We start from the raw sequence: 12,961 nt of genomic DNA on the forward strand, positions 1-12,961 counted from the left end.
TGGCTTTCGCTTTGCATGGCAGAGTTTTAACTTGCACTTGTAGATGGAGCGACGAACTGTGTTCACTGACATTGGTTTTCTGAAGTGTTCCTGAGCCCATGTGGTAATATCCGTTACAGAATGATGTCGGTTTTTAATGCAGTGCCACCTGAGGGATCGAAGGTCATGGGCATTCAGTGTTAGTTTACTGCCTTGCTGCTTACTTGCAGAGATTTCTCCAGATTCTCTGAATCTTTTGAGGATATTATGGACTGCAGATGATGAAATCCCTAAATTCCGTACAGTTGCATGTTGAGTAATGTTGTTCTTACACTGTTGGACTATTTGCTCACGTAGTTGTTCACAAAGTGCTGAACCTCGCCCCATCCTTGCTTGCGAATGAGCCTTTCAGGGATGCTCTCTTTATACCCAATCATGACACTTACCTGTTTCCAATTAACCTGTTCACCTGTGGAATGTTCCAAACAGGTGTTTTTTGAGCATTCCTCAACTTTTCCAGTCTTTTGTTGCCCTTGTCCCAACTTCTTTGGAATGTGTTGCATGCATCAAATTCAAAATGAGTGAATATTTGCAAAAAACAATAAAGTTTATTCATTTGAACATTAAATATCTTGTCTTTGTAGTGTATTCAGTTGAACATAGGTTGAAAAGGATTTGCAAATCATCATATTCCATTTTTATTTATGTTTTACACAATGTCCCAACTTCATTGGAATTGGGGTTATAGGTCTTCAGGAGCTGAACTTTAGTCTTGACATGTCCGATTAACTACTGTTACAGACATTTTGGAATCAGCTCCAAACCTGATTGATTACACACAATACCCTTTATTCCAAAGACTAAGACACATAAAAGGACATCTGGCTAAATAAACAGTACTATATTAATTAAAACTGACAACAGCATAGAAATTTTGTGAGCTTTTGCAAAACCTTTTAACTTATCTGACTATCAGGGGCTGACTCAGTTGTCTTTTGCCTGTAAGCGCCGTCAAATGGGTAAATGTTTTGGTACTGGCAATGTTGTTTGTCATTTACAATCTTCCATTTTCCACTTACAGCTGGAATATCAATGTGTGAGTTAAGGGGAAACGCGACAAGGTGTCTAAAGAGTGACAGCACAGTGTCTCACACTCTGCATGCACAAGAATGCAGGCAAACTTGAATGTCACTGTATGGAATTGAGTTCAAAGGTTTGTAGCTAACTCTCAAATGTCTATATGTGAGCAACTGATTATTTTTGAGATTGTACCACTGTACCACTAACTGGAGTAGGAAATGACAGCGGAATCAATCAAGGAGGAAAAATATCACTCTAGGCCTTTTAGAAATTCTAGATACATCACTGACTGTGAATATGAGTGGTAGCCTGACCAGTGTGTTTTAGTCAGATGTTGAAAATGGGAAATGTCCACAGCTCCTTGCCAGGGCTCTTTGCAGAAAGAATCACATTCAAAGCAAAATATATATTAATATGTCTCTTACAAGGTTCAAATAAAATATGGCATACTTTTACAATCTTCAATTGTGTTCAAAAGCCAAAAATGATCATGTGAATTACCATTAGCTTAGTGCTAATATGCTACTAGGATCCCATAGGGATGTTTTTTCCTAGTTCTGACTGTTTTGACACTTATGGCTCAAACTGATGGCCAAGTTCTAACAGTCAGATTCACAATCGCCAGAAAAGTACATATTGCCTTTGGGGAATGTTTTTCAGGTTAGTTTTAAGTTAATGTGTTCCTTAGCATTTATTCACATTATTCTGACAAGGACTTGTTATCAAGGTGGGGCTAGTCTGCTGTGTTTATGCCTGTAGAACAGTAAGAACTGTGTCAGTCAGTGCTGGGAGCCTAGAGAATGCAGATGTGAGGTGAGAACTTTCTCTTTATGTATGGCATAGCTGTGGCAAATTGCAGCTGCTTAAAGAAGCACAACAGCCTGTGCATAAGCTGTGTCAAGATCGTAAACAATATTTATGTAATCAGTGCAATTTTAACTTTTATCCACCTTAATTTTCACATGATCAGTGTGCTTTGAGATTTTGACTAAATAAGTATTGTTTTAGATCAGCAGGAATTACATATTAGATGGTTTACACTGGTCTGGTGCTGGTTTAGCTGGTTTAGCACAGTCATGCTGGTTGACCGGTATACTCGCATACAAAAACAACACATACTCGCTCAACATCTACTATTGCTGCTGACCAGCATACTGGCATTCAAAACACAAGCTATGCAGGTTTTGCAGGTGAACGGCTCTGCTGGTCAGTGCTAGGTTTTCTGTGCTGGTGTTTCCAGCAGGGAAGTGGCTAGGTGTACATAATTTGCCATATGCTTTCAGTGGTGGACAGGTTTGGGCAGCAGGCCAGTCTGGTACCCTAGCATCTGCACTCTCTGTTTATTCAGACAAATGCAGATCCATGCTATTATAGCACATGCAAAATGTTGCTTGGCATTGTCATACAGAAATAACCTTTTATGTCTCTAAAAAAGACGTTGTCTAGAAGGCAACTTGTTGCTCCAAACTTTTTATATATCTTTTCAGCAGTAATGTGCTTTCACAGATGTTACCCATATGATGAACACTAATACGCCCCCATACCATGACAGACGCTTTGTCCAGAAAACACATCAATTATTTCCATAACAAATCAAACTGAAGGAATAAATACTGATTCTGTTAAACTTCTCATTTATATTAATTTTGACTAATAGGTTTAGAAAAAAGCCAGGGATGTTTTATCTGTGTTTTTATCATTGCCTGTACAATGGTGCTTCATAGAACAGAATTTACATATTAATCTGAATATAATTAGTATAATAGTAATGCTTCAGATACTATTGATCTTTTATAGCAATACATTGACAATGTAGAACAGCAGAACAGACAGACCTCTATTAGCCACTCTTTGAAGTTCTCAGAGAAGAGTGCTGTCCATTTCATGCAGTTGGTTTGAGGTCTATATTCTACTCGCAGGAGGCTCCAGTTCAAAGGAACTGTTGTAATTAAACTATGAGCTGGAGACCTGAGGAAGAAGAGTCAGTAGGTTGGTGGAACAGGAACTGGTGGACATATCACTACTCAGGTCAAGAAAGGACTTTCTCTGTGATAAATTCTTAACTTTTATTCAAATTAAGTCTAATAGTCTCATAGTATTGCTGAAGCACAAAATGTATCAACTGTGCATCTGTAACAACTAATCTCTCTCTCTCTCTCTCTCTCTCTCTCTCTCTCTCTCTCTCTCTCTCTGTACCAAACTGCTCAGTTTGGGAAATTGAGGGGTGCCATCTAGTGGCTGCGCTGTCAATTTGTCAATTCCACAAATTTTTTTCTAAATTTCACTGTCATGTAAACAAAGCCAGTCAGAGTGGTTTAATGTAACACAAATAAATATAAAGCATCTTGTATATATATATATATATATATATATATATATATATATATATATATATATATATATATATATATATATATGTATATATATATATACACATACACAGGAGCAGGGCTGTTCTTCACATCCTCAGAGACAAAGAAGTCTCTGAGGATGTGAGAAATAGAATTGTTGCCATAAGAAGTCTGCTAACACCCTGAAACTGAGCTATAGCATGATGGCCAAGGTCATACAACGGTTTCAGGCATATCCAGTGTCGACCAACATAGTTGAGTCCATGTGTTCAGCATTACATTCAGAGGTTGGCTTAGAAAAAATAGATGCATGAGTGCTGCCAGCATTGCTGCAGAGGTTGAAGAAGTGGGGGGTCAGCCTGTCAGTGCTCAGAACATATGCTGCACAATGCATCAACTCGGTCTGCATGGCTGTCGTCCCAGAAGGAAACCTCTGCTTAAGCTGACCCACAAGAAAGTTTGCTGAAGACAAGCAGTCCAAGAACATTGATTACTGGAACCATGTCCTGTGGTCTTATGAGACCAACATTGATTACTGGAACCATGCCCTGTGGTCTTATGAGACCAAGATAAACTTGTTTGGCTCAGATGGTGTCCAGCATGTGGTGGTGAAGAGTACCAAGACAACTGTCTGTTGCCTACAGTAAAGCATGTAGGTGGTAGCATCATGGTCTGGGGCTGCATGAGTGCTGCCAGCACTGGTTCATTGAGGGAAACATGAATTCCAGCATGTACTATGACTTTCTGAAGGAGAACATGACCCCTTCCCTTTGGAAACTGCACCGCATGGCAGTTTTCCAAACACGGTAACGACCCTAAACACACCTCCAAGATGACAACTGCCTTGCTGAGGAAGCTGAAGGTAAAGGTGATGGACTGACCAAGAATGTCTCCAGAACTAAACCTAATTGAGCACCTGTGGGGCATCCTCAAGTGGAAGGTGGAGGAGCGCAAGGTGTCTAACATCCACCAGTTCCGTGATGTCATCATGGAGGAGTGGAAGAGGATTCCAGTAGCAACCTGTGCAGCTCTGATGAATTCCATGCCCAAGAGGCTTAAGGCAGTACTAGATAATAATGGTGGTCACACAAAATATTGACACTTGAGCACAATTTGCACATGTTCATTGTGAGGTGTACTCACTTGTGTTGCCAGCTATTTAGACATTAATGGCTGTGTGCTATCTTCAGAGAACAGTAAATCTATACTGCTACACAAGCTGTACACTGACCTCTTCAAGTTATATCCAACTTTCATTTCTATAGTGTTGTCCCATTACAAAATATGATAAAATATTTGCAGAAATGTGAGGGGTGTACTCACTTTTGTGAGATACTGTATATCTATTTTATTTACTATCAACAATGAACATCTTTTGATCCATCCCATACTGAGATAGATGGTTTGAAAGTCAAAAGATCCAGAGCATCGTAATTTGAATATTGCAAATTTTGTCCACATGTTGGGGTAAAAGATGCTACCAAAGCCAGGAATGATGTCAATAATCTCTTTGGACAGAGGAAAGCATTTACACAGAGATACGTGCCAGCAGAATGCTCGACTTCTAGAGCTTCTAGAACTAAACAAGGCTTTTTGGCCATAGTCACCAGAGATGGGTTCAGCATAAAGAACAGTCATGCACAAAAGAACTTAATCCCTATTAAGCTGCTGGACTGTTTTGCTTTTACAGCTTCCGGAACCTAATTGGGATGCATGGGATCAGGGAGTCTAAATTCCTGAACAGTTTAGAACTAAAATCCAACTGGTCCTGCTATGAAGCTAAACCTGGCTCTTTGACGGATCTTTCAACAACAGCATTCCCTGTAACATTCTTCCAGATCCACAAAAAATATTCCTCAACCACAGAGTCAATCTTTAGAGTGGTCATCTTGATGCTGGAACTAAACTTGAAAAACTGCGGATTGAGGAATATATTGGACTTGGATATATTCTGCCTGTGGGAAGAAGAAAAGACTACACGTGTGTTCTCCCCCCTCATGTAACAAATGGAGACACATGCAACATATTGGAGAGAACATGGTGCTGCAGTCATGGCAGAGTGCTAAATGACGGGGTGCCAATAATTGTGACATACAGATTGTTCCGATTTTTTTTCTCTAAGGAGTGGTAACATATTTTAAATCAGAAAACCAAATGTATGGCCAAAAATGCTTTCATATTCAAGCACTTTGTTCTGGAGAGTGCCTGCTGTACATAAAGCATCAATATAAAAATGTCATAAAAAGTAAAATATAAATATGTACAATATACTCTTTATATAGCAGCCATACTAAGTATAATAATAAACATACATATGTGTTATGTATACATAATAAACAGGTAAAGTATATGTGTGCAGTTACATGCATCACACTGCAAATTGTGTCGGCTAAAATGAGAAGTCTTACATATGGCAATATTAGATTAATAGTCTTGTTTTAAAACTCATTTACTAGCTTTTTCCAGGCATCATAAATATATCTGTAAGTCATTTCAGTTTTCCTTGCCCCACACTGATGGAAATATCCATTTACCAGTGATCATCTTAACATCATATCACTTCAGTGATCAAATAAATCCATTTTAAGTCCATTTTCCATTTGATTTTTTAAGTAAAACACTGATTGTCCAGTTTAATGATTAAATTAATCGATGTGTACAGCAATCCTTTTGAATTTGAGGTCCAGTATTTTTCTGATTAGATAATGTATTATTATTATTAATATTCTTCTTCTTATTATTATTATTGTTGTTGTTGTTGTCGTTGATGATGCTGCTTTTTTGCTCTCTGATATTTAAACAGTATATCCATTTTTTGCTCTTCAGTGGTCCAGCATTTTCTCTCATTCTCTTGCTCTCTGTCTCTGTATTCACTTGTCAATAAAGGCTAAGTAAAATTTCACTTGTCCCGGTTGTGATTTCAGTAAAACCATTTTCCTGTTTTGAGATGTACGCTCTGAGTTTAAGGACTAGTTTAAAATGAAATATAGCTATAGTCCTAATAATTTCAAAATCAGCCAACTTATTTAAAGTAACAGCATAATCATGCCTCACTAGTATTAAGTCATTTCCATTTCAAGTAGTGATTTATTTTCTTGTTCCTTGGCCTTCATTTTTTCAGTGTGCAAAAAATTAAGAATGCACAAAAATGAAATAAAAAACATTTGTCATAGCATACTTATTTCTAGATTGGAACCAATCTATTTTAAGATGTCTTATTAAGTAAAATTATCTTGCTACATGGACAGATAATTTCAGTCATTTTTCAGATAATAAATTCATTTTCACTCAAAGTAGGTGTTTATTTCTTGTATTTTAGCTACTGTTTTTGCAGTGTTTATGCTTACAGATCTCATGCTTGGCAAGAGATCTCTGTCTCTAAGGGAACGTTTTATGAACTTAAGCAGAGGGCATTTCTCATGCCTCTTATATTTTCTACTCTCCAAATGTCTCAAATGCTGTCTGAGACCCTCTTGTTTCAGGATGCTATCAAGAACAAAATAGAAGAGGGTTGACTGAAGGCCCTTGAATTTACAGCATTTAGTGAAATAATGAAAATAAGTTGGATTAAAAGATTTTTAGAAGAATCCTCACAGATAATGGAATATTATACCAACCTTATTTCATAAACTTGGTGGTCTGTGTTTTTAGCCTTCCGCCCAATAACCGCTGTGATAGGCTCCAGCACCCCCTGCGACCCAGAAAAAGAAGTGGTTTAGAAGATGTGTGTGAGTGTATGTGTGTGTTCTGTTGTAGTATAAACTCTCAGAAAAATAAGGACTAAACTGTCCCTAGGGCCTTAAAGGTATGTCTTCAGTTCCTTTAATTTAGGAACATAATTGTATCGTGATCCACCGCAGTTATATTTTTAAGCTGTACTGACTGCACACACTTGAGACAAGACAGTGACTTTTTCTTTTATAGTTCTGTTTCAAAACATTAGGTTATGAAAAGGTACAAATTTGTTCCTTTCCTTTGGGAAAAGCTATTTAAGGTACACAGTTGGACATTAAAACCACAGTTGTACCTTTGAGGTACACTGTTTGTTGAATGATGAATGGAAAATGTTCCTTTTCCCAGTACCTTTTCCTCTGACAGCGTTACCAGCCAAACTACTGAACTTCCATAAGCAATCACTACTTCATGTGGTTCCACTTTATGTGGAATAACAGAGACACGTTGTCACAGAAAAAAAGTTTATTTATTTAACATTGGTGCAGGGGTAATATTTTAATGGCATGTCAACTGCTAAGTGATACTGGTCAATTCTATTTACAGTCCAGTCTTCTACTCACATACAACATTGAAATTAGCACAAAAGAATACATTATAGTGACAAAAGCTTTTCCTAAAGATATGGTCACTCTCTGAAGAGACACCACAACAGAAAAAAACAGCATCAACTTTTGATAACCTTAATACAGCTTCAATTAAAGGAATTAATATTAGTATATATTTAATAATAGGTTTGTTAGAGGCTTGTACATCTTGAAATATACACCTGCAGTTCTCTTTCTGTGGGCTTTGATATTTGTTCTTGAGTGGAACAAGTTATGGACTCTACCTAATGAATATGTACTAACAAGGTCAAAGAAGTCACATAAAAACTCATAAATGTTACCTCTGCAATAGCATTGTCTCAAAACATAACCCATGTATATATGTAACCCATGAACTCATGTTCTCCCACTGGATCCATTCTTAGAACGTTTGGAAAGATGTCATTCGGGACACTGGACGAAAAAAGGAACATCACATTAAGTTTTATTTTGAAGACTGCAATAAGGATATGTTTTTTTTTAATTAATCTGTTAATTTATAAATAAAACTAAATTACAAGTTATTTAAAGATGACTTTTACAAATATGTCTCCTCAGTTTAATATATGTATTGTAAAAAAGAAATAGCAGCAAAACGTTTTGACACAACTGAAATTTGTTTGAAGATATATTGTAGTTAGCACATGTAAGATGTGATGTCGTTTTATGTAGCATATATACATATTTTTATACCTGTGTACTTGACTTCTTTTTGTGAAATGCTGTTGTTATCTTATTTCCCCTGGTAGTACTCATGTTTTACAGTGTAGAGCATTGTATCCAAAATATTGACATATAATAATGGAAAAATAAAAAACAAAACAGGACGACATTTCCCGTTATACTTATCGCGAGAACATAACGAGAACAGATAAAACCGCCGGTAAACGCTAGTTTTGGACAAGCGACACCTGATTAGCTTCATGGCTAACGAGGTTTGCGTGTCACTAGACAAAAGTTAAGCTGCTGTTTTTCTGGCTGTTAGGGCAAGTGTGTTTTGGTGGCATCACGAAGAAGGCTGTTAAACCAGAACTATAAACAGTGTCACTCAATCCGTTCCTCATCCAGTGAAGCTACTCAACGTCTGGACTGACGATGAAACTCTAACCAGATGTTGATTTTATCAACTACCTTGTTCTTTCTGAAGATATAGGCAGACCACCGGAGCTGAGGACTTATGAAAGCACAGAGGCCTATAACTCAATTATCTACTCAGCAACAAGACCTTTTCTACAATTACGACCAGTTTATAGGCAAGTCAGTGTAGGAAAGTCAACCACTCAGCATTGGTTGTGGAGAAGTGGAGACCACAGGATGCTCTTGTAGCCAGGAAGCTGCTGGGGTGTGGAAGGTAGGAATTGAGGGCCACTATGAAATGTTTTACGTGGCATTATAGCCGTAAATATTAGTTAAATATTATTTAACACCACAATGGCCAGCTAAAATCCCATCAGTTCTGTATTCTTTATTCAGTGAATAATTGAGGGTGCTAATAATTTTAGAAAGCACAGTTACTTACTAGAACATGCTGCCTCTTAACGTGATGTGCCAAACAAACTCTTTTTCACTCACTCACTCACTCACACATTCAGACACGCTTTCTGGGAAACTGACACAAAAACACTGCGGCCCCTCTGCAGACAGATAAACACACAGTCTAAACACACATTCTACTACTAGCAACCATAGTACACGCATTAGAAAGGGTCCCATTCACACACAATGCTGTTTGTTTCCAATGCTGAAACAGTTTAGAAGTAATTACTTGTGTTTTCGTTGGAGCTTCCCATTCAGGCTAGTGGACCACCACCACAACGGGGCGAAGTGCTCAATTGATGACAGTCCTCTTTGGGCCAAAGGAAGACGTTAAAAGTGCCTGTATAGAGCTCTTTCAGGAGATTAACTTGCTACGAGGGCTACCTGCCATGGACTGTATTCACTGAGGCAACACAAAGGCTTTTTTTCAGCCAAGGCCACAGCTGTGTGAAAGCCATGGCTGAATAGGGTAATGGTCACAAAAGACAACAAACCTCAAGTGTAGAAAAATAAAGTGTCTTCTCAGACGTTAGCTTCCCATTCATGTGAAGATGATTCTCTCTATTTAACATTGAGGATCTGCAGCGTGGCCACCAAAGCGCCTCAGTCTAATTAATTTCAGAGAGGCCGTGTTGTGGTGCGGCCTGCAAAAGGAAAGCAGCATAAAGGACCAAAGTAGACTTTAATTAAACCTTTCTATCAGACAAGCGTCTCTGAAGTAGGACATGTTATAGAGCAAACTTCAACATGCTGCACAGATAATAAAAGCTCTTGAAGCAAAGCTCCGTTTTTAACTAGTAACACTGTGCAGTGTGTATATATTTCTTTATAACATGAGTAAGCCACAGTTTATGGTTGTTTTTTTTAATTTATTTATTTTAAACCCTATTTTTCTCCCCAATTTAATCGTCTCCAATTCCTCCCACTAGTTAGGACTTCCCCAATCACATGATGCCATCAACACTAGGAGGGTGAAGACTAGCACAGGCTTCCTCCAAGATCTGTGAAACCAGCCACCGCTTCTTTTGTCACTGGACAGCCGAACGGGCTCAGAGGAAAGCGGCAACCGCCAGAACTGTTACGTCAGCTAACAGACGTCTGCGCTGACTAGCATTGCGTAGAGTGATGGGAGGAGAAGGGGGTCATCCTACCCACCCAGAGAGAGCGAGGCCAATTGTGCTCTCTTGGACTCCCGGCTACGGATGGCTGTAGCATCACCAGGGATGGAACTCGCGATCTCCTGATGATAGGGCCAGCGCTTAGACGATTGCGCCACTCGAAATGTGCACGTTTTTTCAAAAAAGAAACATCATATACAGGTTTATTTTCTGTAGCGGTGACCTAGAAATTCAGCAAAATATATAATTTTATTATATAATGATTGTGGTGTTCAAGCTTCTACATATGACTATATAGTACTTGGTTTTGCTTGTAAAAACACATTGTAGCATTAGAATAAATATGATCTAACATTATTGCAGTAAAAGGTAACACAAATGTCTAGTTTTCAAAAGAATTTGTTGATTTCTTTTGAGCTAGTTAGAAGTGGTTCAGTTCCAGTTTTCTTCATGGAGTTGGTAATTCCATCACCAGCAAAATGCATTGAGGCTAGACTCAGCCAAACCAGGTATTGAATGATAACCACAAGTAATACTGAGGCTCCTCAAGGACGGAGTTGAAAACGAAAACACTGACAAACATGAAATCTTTTTGTTCCAATGTTAATTGTGTTTATTGTAATGTCAGTGTTTTTCTGAGCCGTGTGTGTATATGTGTGTATGTGTGTGTGTATATATATATATATATATATATATATATAATTATTTTTTTATTTGATTGATAGATAAATAAAAGCAGAATTCAACAAATAAGCTCTGAAATAGCTGAATAGGAATGATGCACTTTGTTTGTGCATGGTATTTAAAGCTAATTTTGTGTGTGGTAGAGCATAGTGATTGTGATGCTGTAGTTGTAAGCGACGCAGATATCAGAACATCAAAGAGGTGATCAGAAGGATTAGAGCCAACTGGTCTCCACCCCCTCACACATAAAGACTGTGGGCCGCTTTGTGCCGAACACATAGCTCCATCAAAGCTCAGTCTGCCGTGTCCATCTTTGCCTCCTGCAGGGCCTCTGTGACCGCCCTGACCACAAAGAAAAAAACACAGACAACCACACACACACACACACTGGCTTATACATGCATACATACACACACAAAAAATGTGAATCACAGGCAGTTTCTGACCCTGGTAAGAAAAGGGTGTGGGTTTGTGAGGGAAAGTGGAAAAGAAAGCACATGTATAACAGAGAGAAAGACAAAAGATGGAAAGGAACAAACACATGAACCGAGGAACATGGAGTGAGACAGAAACAAAAAAAGGAAAAAGGGTGCTCGTGTACATGTGAAATTGCTCACGCCATTATCTCAGGGTTATAACTGAGAAAAGCAAGGCGACTGAATGGTTTTCTTTCATACACATGGCATGCCGCACCACATAGAGAGAGGCAGCAGAGGGAGGGCCTGGGCGCTTTGCTTGTGCTTACTGAGTGGAAAGGCTCTGACAGGTGTGCTATTGTGTGCGTGAGGGTGGTGTGTGAAGGAAGAGTGGTCCAGGGGAGTTTTGTGTCTGCTGGTAATGTGTTTATCAGCCATGATTTTTTTTTTCTTTTTTTTTTGTAAAGGGCCCATTTGAACAGTTGCCTCTCCTTCTGTGTACTTCCGCCATGCCCTCATCACCTTCCTGAGGAGAGAAAGCTCCTCTCTCACAGTTGGCTGAGCTGCCCTTAATGAGCCCGAGAGCCAGCACCAGTCTCCATTCTGCCACCCAGACAGGTCAGAGAAGGAACATAGAAACATAGAGGGAGAAAGAGAGCAAAAAAACTGTTTTAAGAAAGGAAAGGAACCAGGGTTATTAGCCACTGCCGTAGAAGCGAGCTCTTCTACACCTGGGGCACTGATTCTGCCTGACCAGTTGAGTGCTCCTTTCTCCAGACTGGTAAGAATATTTTAAGTATCCTGTTCACTAGCATTTATTTTAGTGATGTTTGACCGTTCATGGTGATTTGTGTCATTAAAAAGCTTAGCTGGGGTCACACAGGTGGCCATTAGACTGTGAACCATTCACAGTCTAAGGTCAAAGGCCATTCTCTACAATGAACCATCCAGTTGTGTCTTAATATGTGATAGAACAACACTCTGTGATATTGAAACAGTTTTAAATTGTATCTGGTCGTTTTCATGCCACATTCTCAATTCACCCATTATGCGATGGCCAAGTCTTTAAGAGTGGCATTAAACTGCATTGCTTCTTTTGGCCAGCAGATGCCAGTATGCGCCTGGCTACGGTGCCTGAAACCCCTTGGGGAGCTTTAAGGCGTGCGCACACGTGGTGTGACAGCTTCCCCAGGAAGCTAGGGTGACATTTGCTTCACTTAATGACACAAGCTAATTAATCATTAGCGATCCCAGAGGTATTCCTGTTAGAGAGGCTTTGTCGTGCCTGCTCTCAGCAGGAGGCTTCAGCCCCAACATGTTATGTATGCATATGTTCAACGGCCTTGTTCCATGCTAAAACGTCTTAATGATTACCCGCTTATGCATTTAGATTTGACTCAAGTTCAAGTTCATATCGTCCCCTACAATGAAGTAGGTGAAACTGTTGCAGATAAATTCTCTTAAACTTGTGGGGACTT

Source organism: Pygocentrus nattereri, chromosome 8 (genome assembly GCF_015220715.1).
Source record: "Pygocentrus nattereri isolate fPygNat1 chromosome 8, fPygNat1.pri, whole genome shotgun sequence".
NCBI classification, from domain to species: Eukaryota; Metazoa; Chordata; class Actinopteri; order Characiformes; family Serrasalmidae; genus Pygocentrus; species Pygocentrus nattereri.